Genomic DNA, 15281 nt, shown 5'->3' with positions numbered 1-15281 from the left:
GGGGAGTATGCTTCACGCCGTATGGGCGGCCTCAGGACGTCACCTGAGGCCCTCACCCGATGCTCCGCCCCGAATGGGCCGAGTTCCCGACGGCGTGGGTCACTTATGCTATTTTATTTTGTGGACTACGCGTGGTGGCTGCGGACTGTGACCAGCACCGCCACAGTCAGGGGGGAGCCGTTCCGCGGCAGGGGTGGCTTTGGCGGGTGCTGGGGGCATTGGCGGGGGTGGTCTGTGGTTGGCCAGGGGGTTACTGGGGGACAGTATGTGGCGGGCAATTCTCCGACCATGTCCGCAGGTGAAGCCGGGGGCTTTACGCTCCGCGGCTGCTAGCCCCCCACCGGATGGAGGATCGGTGCAGCTTTTGCACCTATTTTCCTGGCGAAAAACGCTACGGTTCCCACACCGGCATCAGCACTTAGTCTGCAAATCGGAGGATCCAGCCCAATAACTCAACAACTTCAGCCTAAGTAGGGAGAATAGGGACAGTTACTTCCTAATTGGACTGCACGAGGGAATTTGCGAGCAGATGCTAACTTTAGAATTGAGCAATGCCACAGCTTCGCTGCATTGTAATGTGCTCCCCAAAGTGATCAAAGCTTGAGAACCGTCGCCTGTGGCTTTGCTTATTTGTTCACCAATAAGACGCTCACTATTGCTCAGGTCGGGTTTGAGCCATTTAATTCCACAGCTCATTCAAGGACATCACTGCAGGCGTTCCTCTGAGTAGTGTCCTCGGCCCAACCATCTTCAGCTGCTTCATAAATGGCTATTTCTCCATCAGAACGGGGGCTCTTTCCCAATAATCGCACCACTTTCTACTCTTCCGATAACAAAGAGGTCTGTGCCTGCATGTAGCCAGGCCTGGAGAACATCAAGGCTTCCGCTGACTAGTGGAAAATAGCATTCATTGATGAACCTTTATAAGCCACTGGAGTAGTGTGCCCAGTTCTGAGCACTACACTTTCAGAGGGCTTTAGAGAGGGTTGCTGAGTTGCAGACAGGATTTATGAGAATGGTACCAAGGATGAGGGACTTCAGTTATGTGGACAGGTTGGAGAAGTTGGTGTTACTCTGCTGAGAGACAAGAGGGTTGAGAAGGTACTTGACCCAAATCCTGAGGGGTACAGAGAGAGTATCTAACAAGAGTCAGGAAGATCAGGGCACAGTTTGAAAGTGATCGGTGAAAGAAACGAATGTTGACACAAGGATAAACTTCTTTACACAGTGAGTGGTTCATCTGGAATGCTCTGCTTGAAATGAGCAATTGAGATAGATTCAATTATGGCATTCAAAAGGGAATTAGATAAGCTGAATGGACAAAATAAAATTGCAGGGCTACAGGGAAAGGATAGAGGAATGGGATTAGCTAAATTGATCTTTCAGCGAGCTGGTAAAAACTTGACAGATTGAATGTTCTGTAAGCATTCTATGATTCTCAGATTTATGCCAATTACAACGAGAGAGAGTCTACCAACCTTCTGTTCGCAACTCTATTGCTGAATCTTCTACCATCAATATCCTGAGACTTGATATTAAGCAGAAACTGAACGAGGCCAGGCACATCAATGCATAAGAGAGCAGTTTGGAGGCTTTGTGTTCTGCAGCTAACATCTCTGCAAACCTTTCCACCACGTACCAGGCACAAGTCAGATGTGTGATGGAAAACTCAGCTGTTGTTTGTATGATTGCTGCTGAAGAAGCTTAACACCATCCAGGACAAAGCAATCTGCTTGAGCTGTAGTCTATCCATCACCTGAAACACACAGCCCCTCCATTACTCCACTGTCTCATCCTGTCTGCAGTGTGCACCGCCTGGAGGGGGGGGGTGGGGCGCAACTCATTCGCGCTTCTTCAACAACACATCCCAAGCTCCACCACCATGAAGGAACAATACAATGGGTGCATTTGAACACCATCACTTCCAGCTTCTGCTCGAAATCACACTCCATCCTGACTGCGCACGTATCGACTACGGTGACTCACCATCACTTTCTCAAGGACAATTCGATGGGCTTCTAAATCTCAACGTGCAAGACAACAAATGGTCTTGTCACACAAGCTAGCCGTCATCTGCTGCACTCGGGCCTCCAGCAGGTCAAGAGGCTACAAGACAGCAACCCAGTAAGAAACTTAGACAAGAAGCTCTGAACAAAATGAAAAGGTAAGTATGAGGTCTTCTTTAGTAAATTGAAGACTACGGTATTTTCTTTCACTAGTGCAACCACAGAAAATAGTGATTACTTTGTGAATGGAGCCCCAGTGCACAGTTATGGATGGCAAGTATCTTGTAAGGAAGTGAAAATACACAAAAGAGACTGGAAGTTACACACAATATTCCATCAGTCATGTTTCCACATCTGGTGGGCTCCCCATTCTGGTCAGCAGTGAAATATTTTCCATATCTCACCAGTGCTTCTCAATAGTCTACATTGTTCATCTGTTTGAGTAAACCCTTAGTTTAATATATTTATTCATCTTTTTACATGGATTTTCCCGCCGATGGTGGGAATAACTGTATCCAACCACACTTGGTAACGTGGTCAGAGGTGGAAAGTTCCCTGATGGCTCATCTGAGTTAGATGTGGAAAGAACCACGGCGAACTGTATATCGCCAAGGCAGAGCAGATGTGAGATTGAGAGATACAATTGCCACAGGGGCTAGATTTTACAGCCGTGTTTTGGTTGGGTGGGGGGGTAGACATATAAAATACAAAGGAGGGATAACCCACCGCGTTCTTGCCCACGCTCAAACTCACCCCCATAACATGATATGTGAGCAGGCACTGATATCGGCAGCCAGCCCACCATACTTAAATAAGTAATTAAGGATCAATGAAGCTTGTTATCAAGCCAATTGACCCATATAATATGCTGCCACACCATAAAATGGCTGGCCATTTAAAATCTTTTTTTGTAAAGGTGGAAAGGAAGGGGCACATCATTCAAGGTGTGCACTTTGCCCATTGGGGACACCCCTCCTTTGTTCCTCCACACCAGACCTCCAAAATGCACTTGCCCACCCCTCTCGCCACCACTTCTGTGGTCTGTCTGATCCCTCCCTGTCCAAGACCCCTGACTTACCTGGTTCTGGTTGCCCTCCTCGTGACTCTGCTTGCAGTCCCAGCAAGGCCCACTACTCAGTCCTGGCAGTGCTCGGATTGCTGGATTTGCTGGCCAATCGAGTTAGTCGGCAGTTCTCAAGGGCAAGGGCAGCAGCGGTGGCGCAATGGTCTGCACTGCTGCCTCACGACGCCCGGGTCACTGTCAATGTGGTTTGCCCATTCACCCTGTGTCTGCATGGGTCTCACCCCCACATCCCTAAGATGTGCAGGCTAGCTGGAATGGCCACGCTAAATTGCCCCTTAATTGGAAATAAAAGAATTGGATATTCTAAATTTATGAGGAAAAAAAAGCTCTCAAGGGCAAAGAGATGGGCCGAAGTTCCAGTCTCCCAAGGCCCCACTCGCCCAAGCTCCTGAGTTGCAACTTGAACTGATTATGTGCACTCTTGACATGATGGGCACACTTTGAGAAGGCACAAAGTGAAGTTGTCTCCAGCCAGTTGTCAGGCTATGACGAAAACCGCAGGCTCACCTTTAAAAGGACATCATCAAGAACAATCTGTGGACAATGGTGAAAGCAAAATTGAAGATGGTGCAAAATTCAACCAATATGATAAATTGAACATCAAGGCCTACAGCTGACATTTCCGGGAACATGTGCAGTGCCAAAGTTAATGGCACTTATGTGGTGATGGCCCTCTAGGGACTTGCTGCTGGATTTTCAGTGAGATTCTAAATGGCTGCTTAAGTGAATCACCTCTGTAATAAGAGGATTCTGGCGACAGTGACACCCTGTACAGATCAGGCCATAGGTAACCTATCCTGCCCCGCCTACTTAGCATAATCTCCAACAGAGTCAATGGAATCCTCCTCACCCTCCGCACCATCCTCATCGACTCGGACCCCTGATGTGAATGGCCCTCTGTTGCGCAATATTGTGGAGCATACAGCAAATGACAATTATCCTTGACACCCTTGCGAAAAATTACAGGATTGTTCCTCTCAAGTGGTCATGGCATCTGAACTGCATTTTCAACAGGCCAATAGCCAGCTTGATGATGGTGTTCAGCTGATAGTGGCTATCGTAACCTTTGTGGTGTTGGGTGCTCTGGTGCACAGATGAGCCAACACAGTTGTATGTGGTACAACTCTATTTTATTATAACTCTTATAATACAGTTCGTTCTGGATACTCTGCACGTGCTGTCTCCCTGAGTGTGTTTGGCAATAGATGTGTCCTGGTTCTCCTCTGCAGCTAATACTGACCACCGGGGGTCGTGTCTGTGCTTTTATATCTTTCTGTCATTGGTTGTGGTGTTGTGTGTTCTGATTTGTCTGTTGGTGTGTCTATCATGATGTGTGTGTTTGAATATCATGACATCCCCCCTTTTTACAAAGATATGTGCCTACGTGGTTATAAATATAATTGTGTCGTGAGTGCATCGAAGAGTGTGTGTGTGTGTTATGTACAGCGTGTGTATATGACGTAACTATTTACATGGGGCGATGTCGGGTGCGTCACACTAACAAGGTTGTACCATAACAAAACTTGGATGCGAGAGAAAAAAAAAACTTGAACATTGGTCTGGTCAGACGATATCTGGAACAATAAACAACAACAGGTTATAATACAGAAGTGTTTGACTTTTTGAACGTATGAACAGCGTTATAAGTCCAGTCTAATGGGTGACCGCCTCAAGAATGGGCTGGTCCTCAAGCCGGTTCAGCTGTGGAGATTTGGGGTCACACTGGTTCACCTTGGACTGTTGGAGGTGATGCTGTTGCCGAAGTCTCTACTTTACCATTTGTTGTACTTCGTGCAGTGCTTGGTTTTTTCATTCGTGCAAATATAACATTCAACATCTTTGTTAGTGGTGCCTTGGCTGTGGTTTGGTTCTGGTGGCGATGGAAGGGGCATGATCCGTGGCATCTCCACGAAGTCATCCTTGGGAACCAGTGGAGGATCCGGCGTGTGCATACGGTTCAGTTGCGAGCGTGGAAGGCGGCGCAAAGCTCGCTGATTGCGCCTACGCACCAATCCATCCGCCCTGCATGCCAGGAACAAGGTGGAGTCTGTTTCTTTTTATGTTTGTGGTGGACGGCATCTTGTAGCCGATGGGTCGTTGCCATCGAAGTAGCACCATCACTAATATCATGCAAGGCGATGACTGTGCCAGATGTGGAAGTTGGCCGAGACCGTGTACGCTGGTTCCGGCCACCTGCTGTGCCGGAAGGGCGGCTCCGCAGAGAAACGTCGAAGCATGTCGCCTTGGAGAGAGAATTGTTGCTCGCATCAACGTCTGGCGATGGCGCGAATTGGTGTGTCCATCTTGGACCGCCGGTGCTGGTTCCCACTGCCGACCCAGTGGGACTGCCACGCGATCCATTCCCTGTCGCCGTGGCATCCGCCGTCACCCTGAGCGTGCCATCACCGAGGCCGCAACACCGCCCGTCCGGAGCAAGGTCTGGCGTGCGCGAATCAGAGTCGGCGCTTGGCTGCTCCCCATCTGGAGTCCGGTCTGCCTTCCGTCGATGCCCCCCGTCCGGAGTCCCAACAGGTTCACTGGAGGCAGCCGAGATTCCCTGAAGCTGCACTTCTGGAGTCGGAACATGCAGGAATGCACCAACCAGTGGAGAGGGTCGAGCCATCGAGGGTGGAAGCGGTGCGCTGCCACCGCAGTCGGCAGTGGTCCCACCGTGATCGTCGAGTGCCTCGGTACGCACTAGGCGAGGTCTGTCACCTTGCACCTTCTGCATGGGAAGTGGGATGCTGTCGTCACTCGTCTCACATCCCGTGGATAGATCCTCATTAGCAGCTTGCTGTTCACTAGGGTTGGGTAAATTGTCAGAGTTTTCATCTGGTGGTGCACACCATGTCGGTGGACTGTCATTGTCTTGCCGTTGTCCTTCATTTGGGCTTTTCTTCTTTGGAATTTTAAATCTTCCCCCAGACATTGCAGAACCTTGTTTATTACCCCCAAATTCTCCCATAGGTATGGTCTCGAATATAGGATCCAATGTTTCTATCGACTTTGTACTATTTTCCAAAGAACATTCCGTTTCACTTTTCTTCTCAGGTGCCTCATGTGTATCTTTGTCTAATGTACATGCCTTCATGGTCTCTGGGTCTGATTTTGCTGGGACTGGCATGGTCACAGTCTCTCTTTTACTGTTCTCAATTGCCCACCTTATACTCCCCATACATAACTGCTTAATCACTGGGGTTAGTGTGGTACAATGGATAATCGGGTCGACCTTATCTGCATCTTCACCATTAGTGGAAAGCACACTTGGTTCACTTGACACTGCTGTGGGTTTTAAATTCGTTATCTGGCTACTCGATGTCGGTGTCCTCAGGATTCTTGCTCCAATGTTCTGCTCAATAATCAGTGGAGCGTGTATAGGTTCAATGCAATTAATGTTCCCCTCAAGGTTTGAAGAGTCATTACTGACTAACTGCTGGTCTCCGAAGTTGAGATTTTGCGGCATTGTGTTGAAGGGAGACATTTGTCCCTGCTGTAGATATGAGTCAGGTTGTGTTATTTCCATTACCTGAGGATCAATGTCTTGTCCATTTTTTCGATCCGTACTAAAACACTGGCAATTCTCAGTCTTCTCCTTGCAAGTTAAACATTCAATTAATTTCGTTAGCAAATCCTCAGCATCCTTCTGTGGCCGTGCAGCATTATTAATCTCTGTTCGGCTATAATGATCCTGAAGGTCAGCGCATAAACCTTTTTTCTTCGGGCTTGGACGAGGCGATTCCTTTGGCTTGTCTTCAGTTGGGCTTGAACAGTCTTCAGCGCTGTGCCCTTCATTGTAGCATGAGAGACCGTCATGTTCATGCTGCTGTGTAGTGGAGCATGGTAGGCTGTTATAGCCTTCTTGCTGTTCACGTGAGCATGGCAGACTTGCATCGTCTGCCGCTGGTTGGTCAGGAGAGGTTGCTAGACCCTCATGGTCTTGTTCCTGCAAGGACTGCGCTCTGGAGTCTTGCGTTCCTTCCATCGTGGAGTCCGTCCACGAGCTCTCTGTGGAGGCTTGTGACACTGGAGTCACTTCTTGTTCGTGCAAGGACTGCGCTCTGGAGTCTTGCGTTGCTTCTATCGTGGAGGCTGTCCACGAGCTCTCTGTGGAGGCTTGTGACACTGGAGTCACTTCTTGTTCGTGCAAGGACTGCGCTCTGGAGTCTTGCATTTCTGCAATTGTGGAGTCTGTCCACGAGCTTGCTGTGGAAGCTTGTGACACTGGAGTCACTTCTGGTTCATGCGAGGACTGCACTCTGGAGTCTTGCATGTCTTCTTTCATAGAGTCGGGAACGTTGAGCGGGACGTGGACCACGCTCTGTGTGGCAGCAGGGCACTCTCCGTGTGCTTGCACCGCTCCCTGTCTGTTAATGTCAGGCTGCAGCATCATCCGGTACTGATAAGTTGGAACGTCATATCTGCTGGATTGAAGATCCTCAAATCAGAAAAATGAATCCGCATCTGCGTCGGATTCAATGTGGGGGCCGCAAATGTGCAACACGAAAGGTTCGTCCGAGTCATAGTCATATAGGACCACGGAGCTATCATTGGGCTCGCGAGGTCCGGAAACACTGTAAAGATCGTCATCGAAGTATTCAAGGTCGGAATCATCGGCTTGTGCGTAGGTAACTGCTTGTCGGAGGGTTCTTCGGAGGTCAAATTCATCTCCTGGGTCAATTTGCGGCACTGTGCTGTCATTCCAGGTGAGGGAAGGTTGTTTTACAGCTTTAACAGATTTTTGTTTTTTTGATTTGGGACGTTTCCCTTTTAAATTGGATTTGGGACATTTCCCTTTTAAATTGGTGCAGTCTGGGGCCTCTGACATCCTGACGCTCGGTGTGTAGCACGCAGGAAGCGACTGCGCATGCTCAGATCGCTGTTCCTTTACCGATGGCCGTTTTCTTGACTGCGCATGCGCAGCATCTCGCGCATGCGCAAACGAAACTTCCGGTTCTGCGCACTTCTCGCGCAACTGTGCTAGCGTTATACCTTTAGCAAGATGGCCGCCGACCTCGACCCAGCCTTCTCTCAGGCCCGGGATTTCGGCCTCTGGGAATTCGGGCTCCGGGATCCCAGCCACGAGGTGAGTACTGCAGCTTTTCTTACCTTTATGTGCCGATTGGATTGCGTTTTCTTCACAGTATTTGGAGAATTTGCCCAGGACTGCCTGGTAATCGTACCTTTGCTGCCTCCTGAAGAACCTGAACCTTGTGAATATTTCTCTTGCCCTTGCACCGGCGATGGTGAGGAGAAATTCAATTTTTTCCCTATCATCCAGGTCTTTGAGTTCAGCTGCCACCAGGAACAATTCGAACATTTGCCGGAATCGCCGCCAGTTTTCGCGGAGGTCGCCGTGGCACTGGAGCGCCTGCGGAACCGGGAGCTCGTACATCATGCCTGGGCACTGCTGGTTGTCTGTGTACACTGAGGTATGCCGGCAGGTATCGATCCACTCCTGTACCATGTGGTGTTGGGTGCTCTGGTGCACAGATGAGCCAACACAGTTGTATGTGGTACAACTCTATTTTATTATAACTCTTATAATACAGTTCGTTCTGGATACTCTGCACGTGCTGTCTCCCTGAGTGTGTTTGGCAATAGATGTGTCCTGGTTCTCCTCTGCAGCTAATACTGACCACCGGGGGTCGTGTCTGTGCTTTTATATCTTTCTGTCATTGGTTGTGGTGTTGTGTGTTCTGATTTGTCTGTTGGTGTGTCTATCATGATGTGTGTGTTTGAATATCATGACAACCTTGTTGAGGCCTGTCTCTGGTCACCTCAAGGGATTAATCAGCCACCTGCTGAACGGGCCCTTTGTCTACCAGAAGCTAAATACAAACCTGGTGTCCGGGCTGAAAAATTGCGGCAGGTGGGGAATACCTCCGAATAAAAGAGTAATGGCAGCTGCTGAGGAAAGGCGTACAGGAAGGCCTTATTGTGGTCACACAAATGCATATTGATGGAATGGAATATGTTTCTGTTCAGAATTGCCTCTAACTGTTGCAAAGGCTTTTGCTTCTGAGACACCGCACCCGTGGAGAAGTTGGTGTGTCTCCCAACCAAAGTAAAGGGTGCATCAGTGGCAGGGGTGCTGCACGGGTGGCCAACAGATTGAAAGATGTCACAGAGTCAGCAGGAGACTGCAGCAATTATGAGCAGCGTAGAAATTGAGGGCCGTGGTAATCTGCAACAGGCAGAGCATGGCACTCAGTTAATTGTGGCACAAGAGCTTCCTCCAGCATGCTACAGATGTTTCTAAACGTTTCTCTTGAAACGGCGCCGCATAACGGGCGTCATCCGCGCATGTGTGGTTGCCGTCCTCTCTAAGTCCGCCCTGCAAGAAGATGGGGGACGGATCTTGCAGGGCCGCGAAAGGAAGGAGGTCCACCCTACATCTGAGGTACCCCCCGGTGCAGGATCCCCCGTCGCCCCCCCCGCAGGCTGCCCCCCCAGCGTTCACGCACCATTCACGACGGCAGCGACCAGGTGTGGACGGCGCCAGGGGGAACCCGCCGTTTTGGCCTGGCCGCTCGGCCCATCCGGGCCTAAGAATAGCGGGGGTGCCGGAGAATCGCCATTTTGGGTGTCTCCGGCCTGCGGCCCGCGGAACCCGACCGGGCCGTTCCCGCCGCTTGGGAGAATCGCGGAGGGCGTCGGACCGGCGTCCCGGGAAATTTTGGCGGCCCAGGCGATTCTCCCAACCGGCGCGGGAGTGGAGAATCTTGCCCCTAGGTGTTCCCTTGGCATCTTGGTCTATTTACATTTTAGTAGGGTTTTACTCATATATTCGTGCCAGCCCCAGCAGGGCCCCAGGTCATGTAACTGGTTCTGTTTGTTTGCTGGCTGGAATGGACTTTTCCACCCGGATGTGGGGGGGATGGGTGCCCCTCCCTGTTCCAGGTAGTTTGGCCTTTGCCGACCCCCATTCTGACCTGGGTCCCTTCTTCCCTCCTGCAGGCCTTTGTGGCCTTATTCTTGGCCTCTCTCTTGTCTATTCCCTCGCCCACCCCCTTCCCTCCTCCCTCTGTTCCCCACTCTTCCTATTCTTTGGTGCTTTAGTGGCTCCATGCGCGCTCCCCCCCCCCCCCTCCCCTTGCTCGATTGGCTTCAAACAGATTTTGGAACAAGTGGTGAATGGCTTCCATGTCTTCTAGAAGCCTCTCCCGACCCTCAGATGGTGAATATGGCTTTCTCCAGCTGAAGAAACTCCGACAGGTTGGTGCTGATACCACAATAACTTACACACTGATTGTGTTTGTACTTACTCACTCCTGTTCAGTCAATTCTTCTTCATATATTTTGCAGCACACCAAGTCCCTGGTGTATGATATGCTGGGAATATGTTAGGGTTGGGAGCAGTGAACAAAATGCTATTACAGAGATGCTGGTTGACCTTGAAACACTGTCATTTCTCTCTCCGATTCAATACACTGGCGCACAAAGACATTGGAGGCCAGGGGATAGCAGCACGGCCTGGCACAGATGAATTAAGCCATTGTGTAAGTCTGTGTAGAGGTATTACGGTACCTGGTAATGCTGGAACACCATTGGTAGATATTGTATGTTTCCTATTGGTCAAGCTGTATGGTAGCTCCGCCCTGCAAGGCGGGGTATAAGAGCCCGTGCCGCCCCAGTAGCCTTCATTCTGTACCTGAGCTGCTGGGGGAAACATCTAGCTTATTAAAGCCTTCAGTTGGACTACAACCTCACTTTAGTGGTCATTGATCGTGCATCAATTTAATAAGCTAGATTTAAAAGAATAGAACTCCGAATCGGAGTGTCTGCAACTCAGCCTCCACGCGGCGAACTCAGCGGCAATCTTCAAGCACTGGCTGGCGTGTTTTAAAGGATATCTCGGAACGGCCGAAAACACACCCACGGGAGAACAGAAAATGCAAGTCCTGCACTTGAGGGTGAGCACGGAAATTTACACCGTCATCGAGGACGCGGAAGGCTTCAATGCAGCAATAGAACTGCTAAAAGGACATTATATTCACCCGGTAAACCAGGTCTACACCCGACATCTGCTAGCAACGAGGCGACAAATCCCTGGGGAATCGCTGGAAGAATTCTACCGTGCGCTCCTGGTGTTGGGGAGAAACTGCAGCTGCCCGCAAGTTTCGGCGAGCGACCACACAGAACTCTTGATCCGGGACACTTTCGTGGCAAGTATGCTGTCCTCCCAAATCCGCCAGCGATTGCTGGAAAAAGACACCCTAGGCCTCAAGGAGGCACAGGCCCTTGCAGGTTCCCTGGATGTGGCCTCCAGAAACGCCCGCGCTTACGTTCCCGACCGCGCGGCAGCCCCCTGGACAGCGTGGAACCCCTCCGCAGCCGACCCCGAGACATCCCCCACTGGCAACCCTGGGGGGCCCTGCTGCTACTTTTGTGGGCAGGCCAAGCACCCACGGCAGCGCTGCGCGGCCCGCGCATCCACCTGCAAGGGATGCGGTAAAAAGGGCCACTTCATGGTGGCATGCCAGGCCCGTGCGGTCGCCGTGGTCTCTGGTGGCGAATGCGGACCGCCGCCCTCTTCCTACTCCAGGGCCACGTGCGGCCCCCGGGCGCCGCCATCTTGTCCCACGGACGCCACGTTCAATGGACGGGTGCCACCATTTTGTGCACCCCCAGCCATGTGTGACCAATGGGAGCCGCCATCTTGGATGGACCCCCAGGACCCCAGCTCGGCTGACCGCACACCGGCGGAAGAGAACACTCAACTGCTGCGATTAGCCTCGGTGACCCTGGATCAGTCCCGGCCTTGAACACTCGCATCTGCTACAACAACAGTACGAATCAACGGGCACGAGACGTCCTGCTTAATCGTCTCTGGGAGCACAGAGAGCTTCATACTCCCCAACACGGTAAGGCGCTGTTCTCTCCCCGTTAATCAAAAAATCTCCCTGGCCTCCGGTTCCCACTCAATAGAGATAAAGGGGTTTTGTGTAGCAAACCTCACAGTCCAGGGAAGGGAGTTTAAAAATTACCAGCTCTACGTCCTTCCCCACCTCTGCGTGGCCACACTCCTAGGTTTAGACTTCCAGTGTAATCTCCAAAGTCTAACTTTCAAATTTGGCGGCCCTATACCCCCCCCCCCCCCCCCCCCCCTCACTGTCTGCGGCCTCACGACCCTCAAGGTCGATCCACCTCCCCTGTTTGCGAACCTCACCCCGGATTGCAAACCTGTTGCCACCAGGAGCAGACGGTACAGTGCCCAGGATCGGATCTTTATTAGGTCAGAAGTCCAAAGGCTACTGAGGGAAGGAGTCATTGAAGCTAGCAACAGTCCCTGGAGAGCTCAAGTAGTGGTGGTAAAGACCGGAGAGAAACATAGGATGGTCATCGACTACCGTCAGACCATCAACAGGTTTACGCAGCTGGACGCGTACCCTCTCCCTCGTATAGCCGAACTGGTAAACAGGATTGCGCATTACAAGGTCTTCTCCACGGTGGATCTTAAGTCCGCCTCCCACCAGCTCCCCATCCGCACTAGTGACCGCAAATACACTGCCTTCGAGGCAGACGGGTGGCTCTATCACTTCTTAAGGGTTCCCTTCGGTGTCACCAACGGGGTCTCGGTCTTCCAGCACGAGATGGACCGAATGGTTCACCCGTACGGTTCACGGGCAACATTCCCGTATCTCGATAATGTCACCATCTGCGGCCACGACCAGCAGGACCACGACACCAACCTCCGAAAATTCCTCCAGACCGCAAAGATCCTTAACCTTACATACAACAAGGATAAATGCGTGTTTAGCACCGACCGCCTAGCCATCCTCGGCTACGTAGTGCGAAATGGAGTTATGGGCCCTGACCCTGAACGCATGTGCCCCCTTATGGAGTTCCACCTCCCTCACTGCTCCAAGGCCCTGAAGTGCTGCCTAGGGTTTTTCTCTTACTATGCTCAGTGGGTCCCCAACTATGCGGACAAGACCCGTCCCCTGATCCAATCCACAGCTTTTCCCCTGTCGATAGAGGCCTACCAGGCCTTCAGCCGCATCAAAGCAGACATTGCAAAGGCCATGATGCACGCCATCGACGAGTCTCTCCCCTTCCAGGTCGAGAGCGACCCGTCTGACGTAGCTCTGGCGGCCACCCTCAACCAAGCGGGCAGACCCGTGGCCTTCTTCTCCCGTACCCTCCATGCTTCCGAAATCCGCCACTCCTCAGTCGAAAAGGAGGCCAGGCCATAGTAGAAGCTGTGCGACATTGGAGGCATTACCTGGCCAGCAGGAGATTCACTCTCCTCACTGACCAACGGTCGGTTGCTTTCATGTTCGATAATGCACAGCGGGGCAAGATAAAAAAACGATAAGATCATATCATATAATTTACAGTGCAGAAGGAGGCCATTCGGCCCATCGAGTCTGCACCGGCTCTTGGAAAGAGAACCCTACCCAAGGTCCAACACCTCCACCCTATCCCCATGACCCAGTAACCCCACCCAACACTAAGGGCAATTTTGGACACTAAGGGCAATTTAGCATGGCTAATCCACCTAACCTGCACATCTTTGGACTGTGGGAGGAAAACGGAGCACCCGGAGGAAACCCACGCACAGACGGGGAGGATGTGCAGACTCCGCACAGACAGTGACCCAAGCCGGAATCGAACCTGGGACCCTGGAGCTGTGAAGCAATTGTGCTATCCACAATGTTACCGTGCTGCCGCTATCTTGCGGGGAGGATCGAACTCTCCACCTAAAACTACAAAATCTTGTATCGTCCCAGGAAGCTAAACGAGCCTCCTGATGCCCTGTCCCGCGGCACTTGTGCCACCGCACAAGTGGACCGCCTCCGAGCCCTCCACGAGGACCTCTGCCACCCGGGGTTCACTCGCTTTTTCCACTTTATCAAGACCCGCAACCTGCCCTACTCCATCGAGGAGGTCAGGACAGCCACCAGGGACTGCCAAATCTGCGCGGAGTGCAAACCGCACTTCTACCGGCCAGAGAAAGCGCACCAGATAAAGGCTTCCCGTCTCTTTGAACGCCTCAGCATGGACTTCAAAGGCCCGCTCCTCTCCACCGACCGCAACATGTACTTCCTGAACATGATTGATGAGTACTCACGGTTCCCATTCGCCAACCCCTGCCCCGACATGACCGCAACCACCGTCATCAAGGCCCTCCATAGCATCTTTGCACTGTTCGGGTTCCCCGCTTACATACATAGTGATAGAGGGTCCTCCTTTACGAGCGACGAACTGCGTCAATTCCTGCTCAGCAAGGGCATCGCCTTGTGCAGGACGACCAGTTACAACTCCCGGGGTAACGGACAGGGAGAGAGGGAGAACGGAACGGTCTGGAAGACCGTCCTACTGGCCCTATGGTCCAGGAATCTCCCAGTCTCCCGCTGGCCTGAAGTCCTCCCGGATGCCCACCACTCCATCCGGACACTGCTTTGTACCACGACCAACAAAACACCTCACGAACATCTCCTTGTCTTCCCTAGGAAGTCCTCCTCTGGGACCTCGCTCCCGACCTGGCTGGCAGCTCCCGGACTCATCCTGCTCCGAAAACACGTGCAGGCGCACAAGTCGGACCCGTTGGTCGAGAGGGTCCATCTTCTCCATGCTAACCCCCAGTACACCTACATGGCGTACCCCGACGGCCGACAAGATATGGTCTCCCTACGAGACCTGGTGCCCGCCGGAGCCCCACGCACACCCCAACCACCAGTCCCACCCTCCCCCCCACCAGTGCACCTTACAGGAGGATCGGTCCATCCGCCGGCCCCGTCTAGGCCCCCCCCCCCCCCCCCCACCCACCGACACACCCCGCAGAGGCTCCCTTCCCAGGTCAACCGTTTTCCCCACCAGCGCCGTCTAGGGGTGTCGAAGCTGCCACAGAGATCGAGGCCACGCCCTCGGAGCCACAGACGCCCGAGCCTCCACCGGAGTCACCACCGAAGCTTCGACGATCACAGAGGACGAGCAGGGCCCCCGATCGACTGATTGCTTCATTTTAAAGTGTATCGTTAATTATGAATCATAAGTTGTAAATAGTAAATAGAATTGTAAATAGTTACAAAACTCTGTACGGAGGTATTACGGTACCTCCATAACTATAATTTCTACCACCTTACCATGTTGTAATATCAGGCCACCACCCCCGCCGGACTCTTTTTTAACAGGGGGTGAATGTGGTAGTCTGTGTAGAGGTATTACGGTACCTGGTAATGCTGGAC

Source organism: Scyliorhinus torazame, chromosome 8, assembly GCF_047496885.1.
Source record: "Scyliorhinus torazame isolate Kashiwa2021f chromosome 8, sScyTor2.1, whole genome shotgun sequence".
Taxonomy (NCBI): Eukaryota; Metazoa; Chordata; class Chondrichthyes; order Carcharhiniformes; family Scyliorhinidae; genus Scyliorhinus; species Scyliorhinus torazame.
This window is presented reverse-complemented; position numbering follows the sequence as displayed.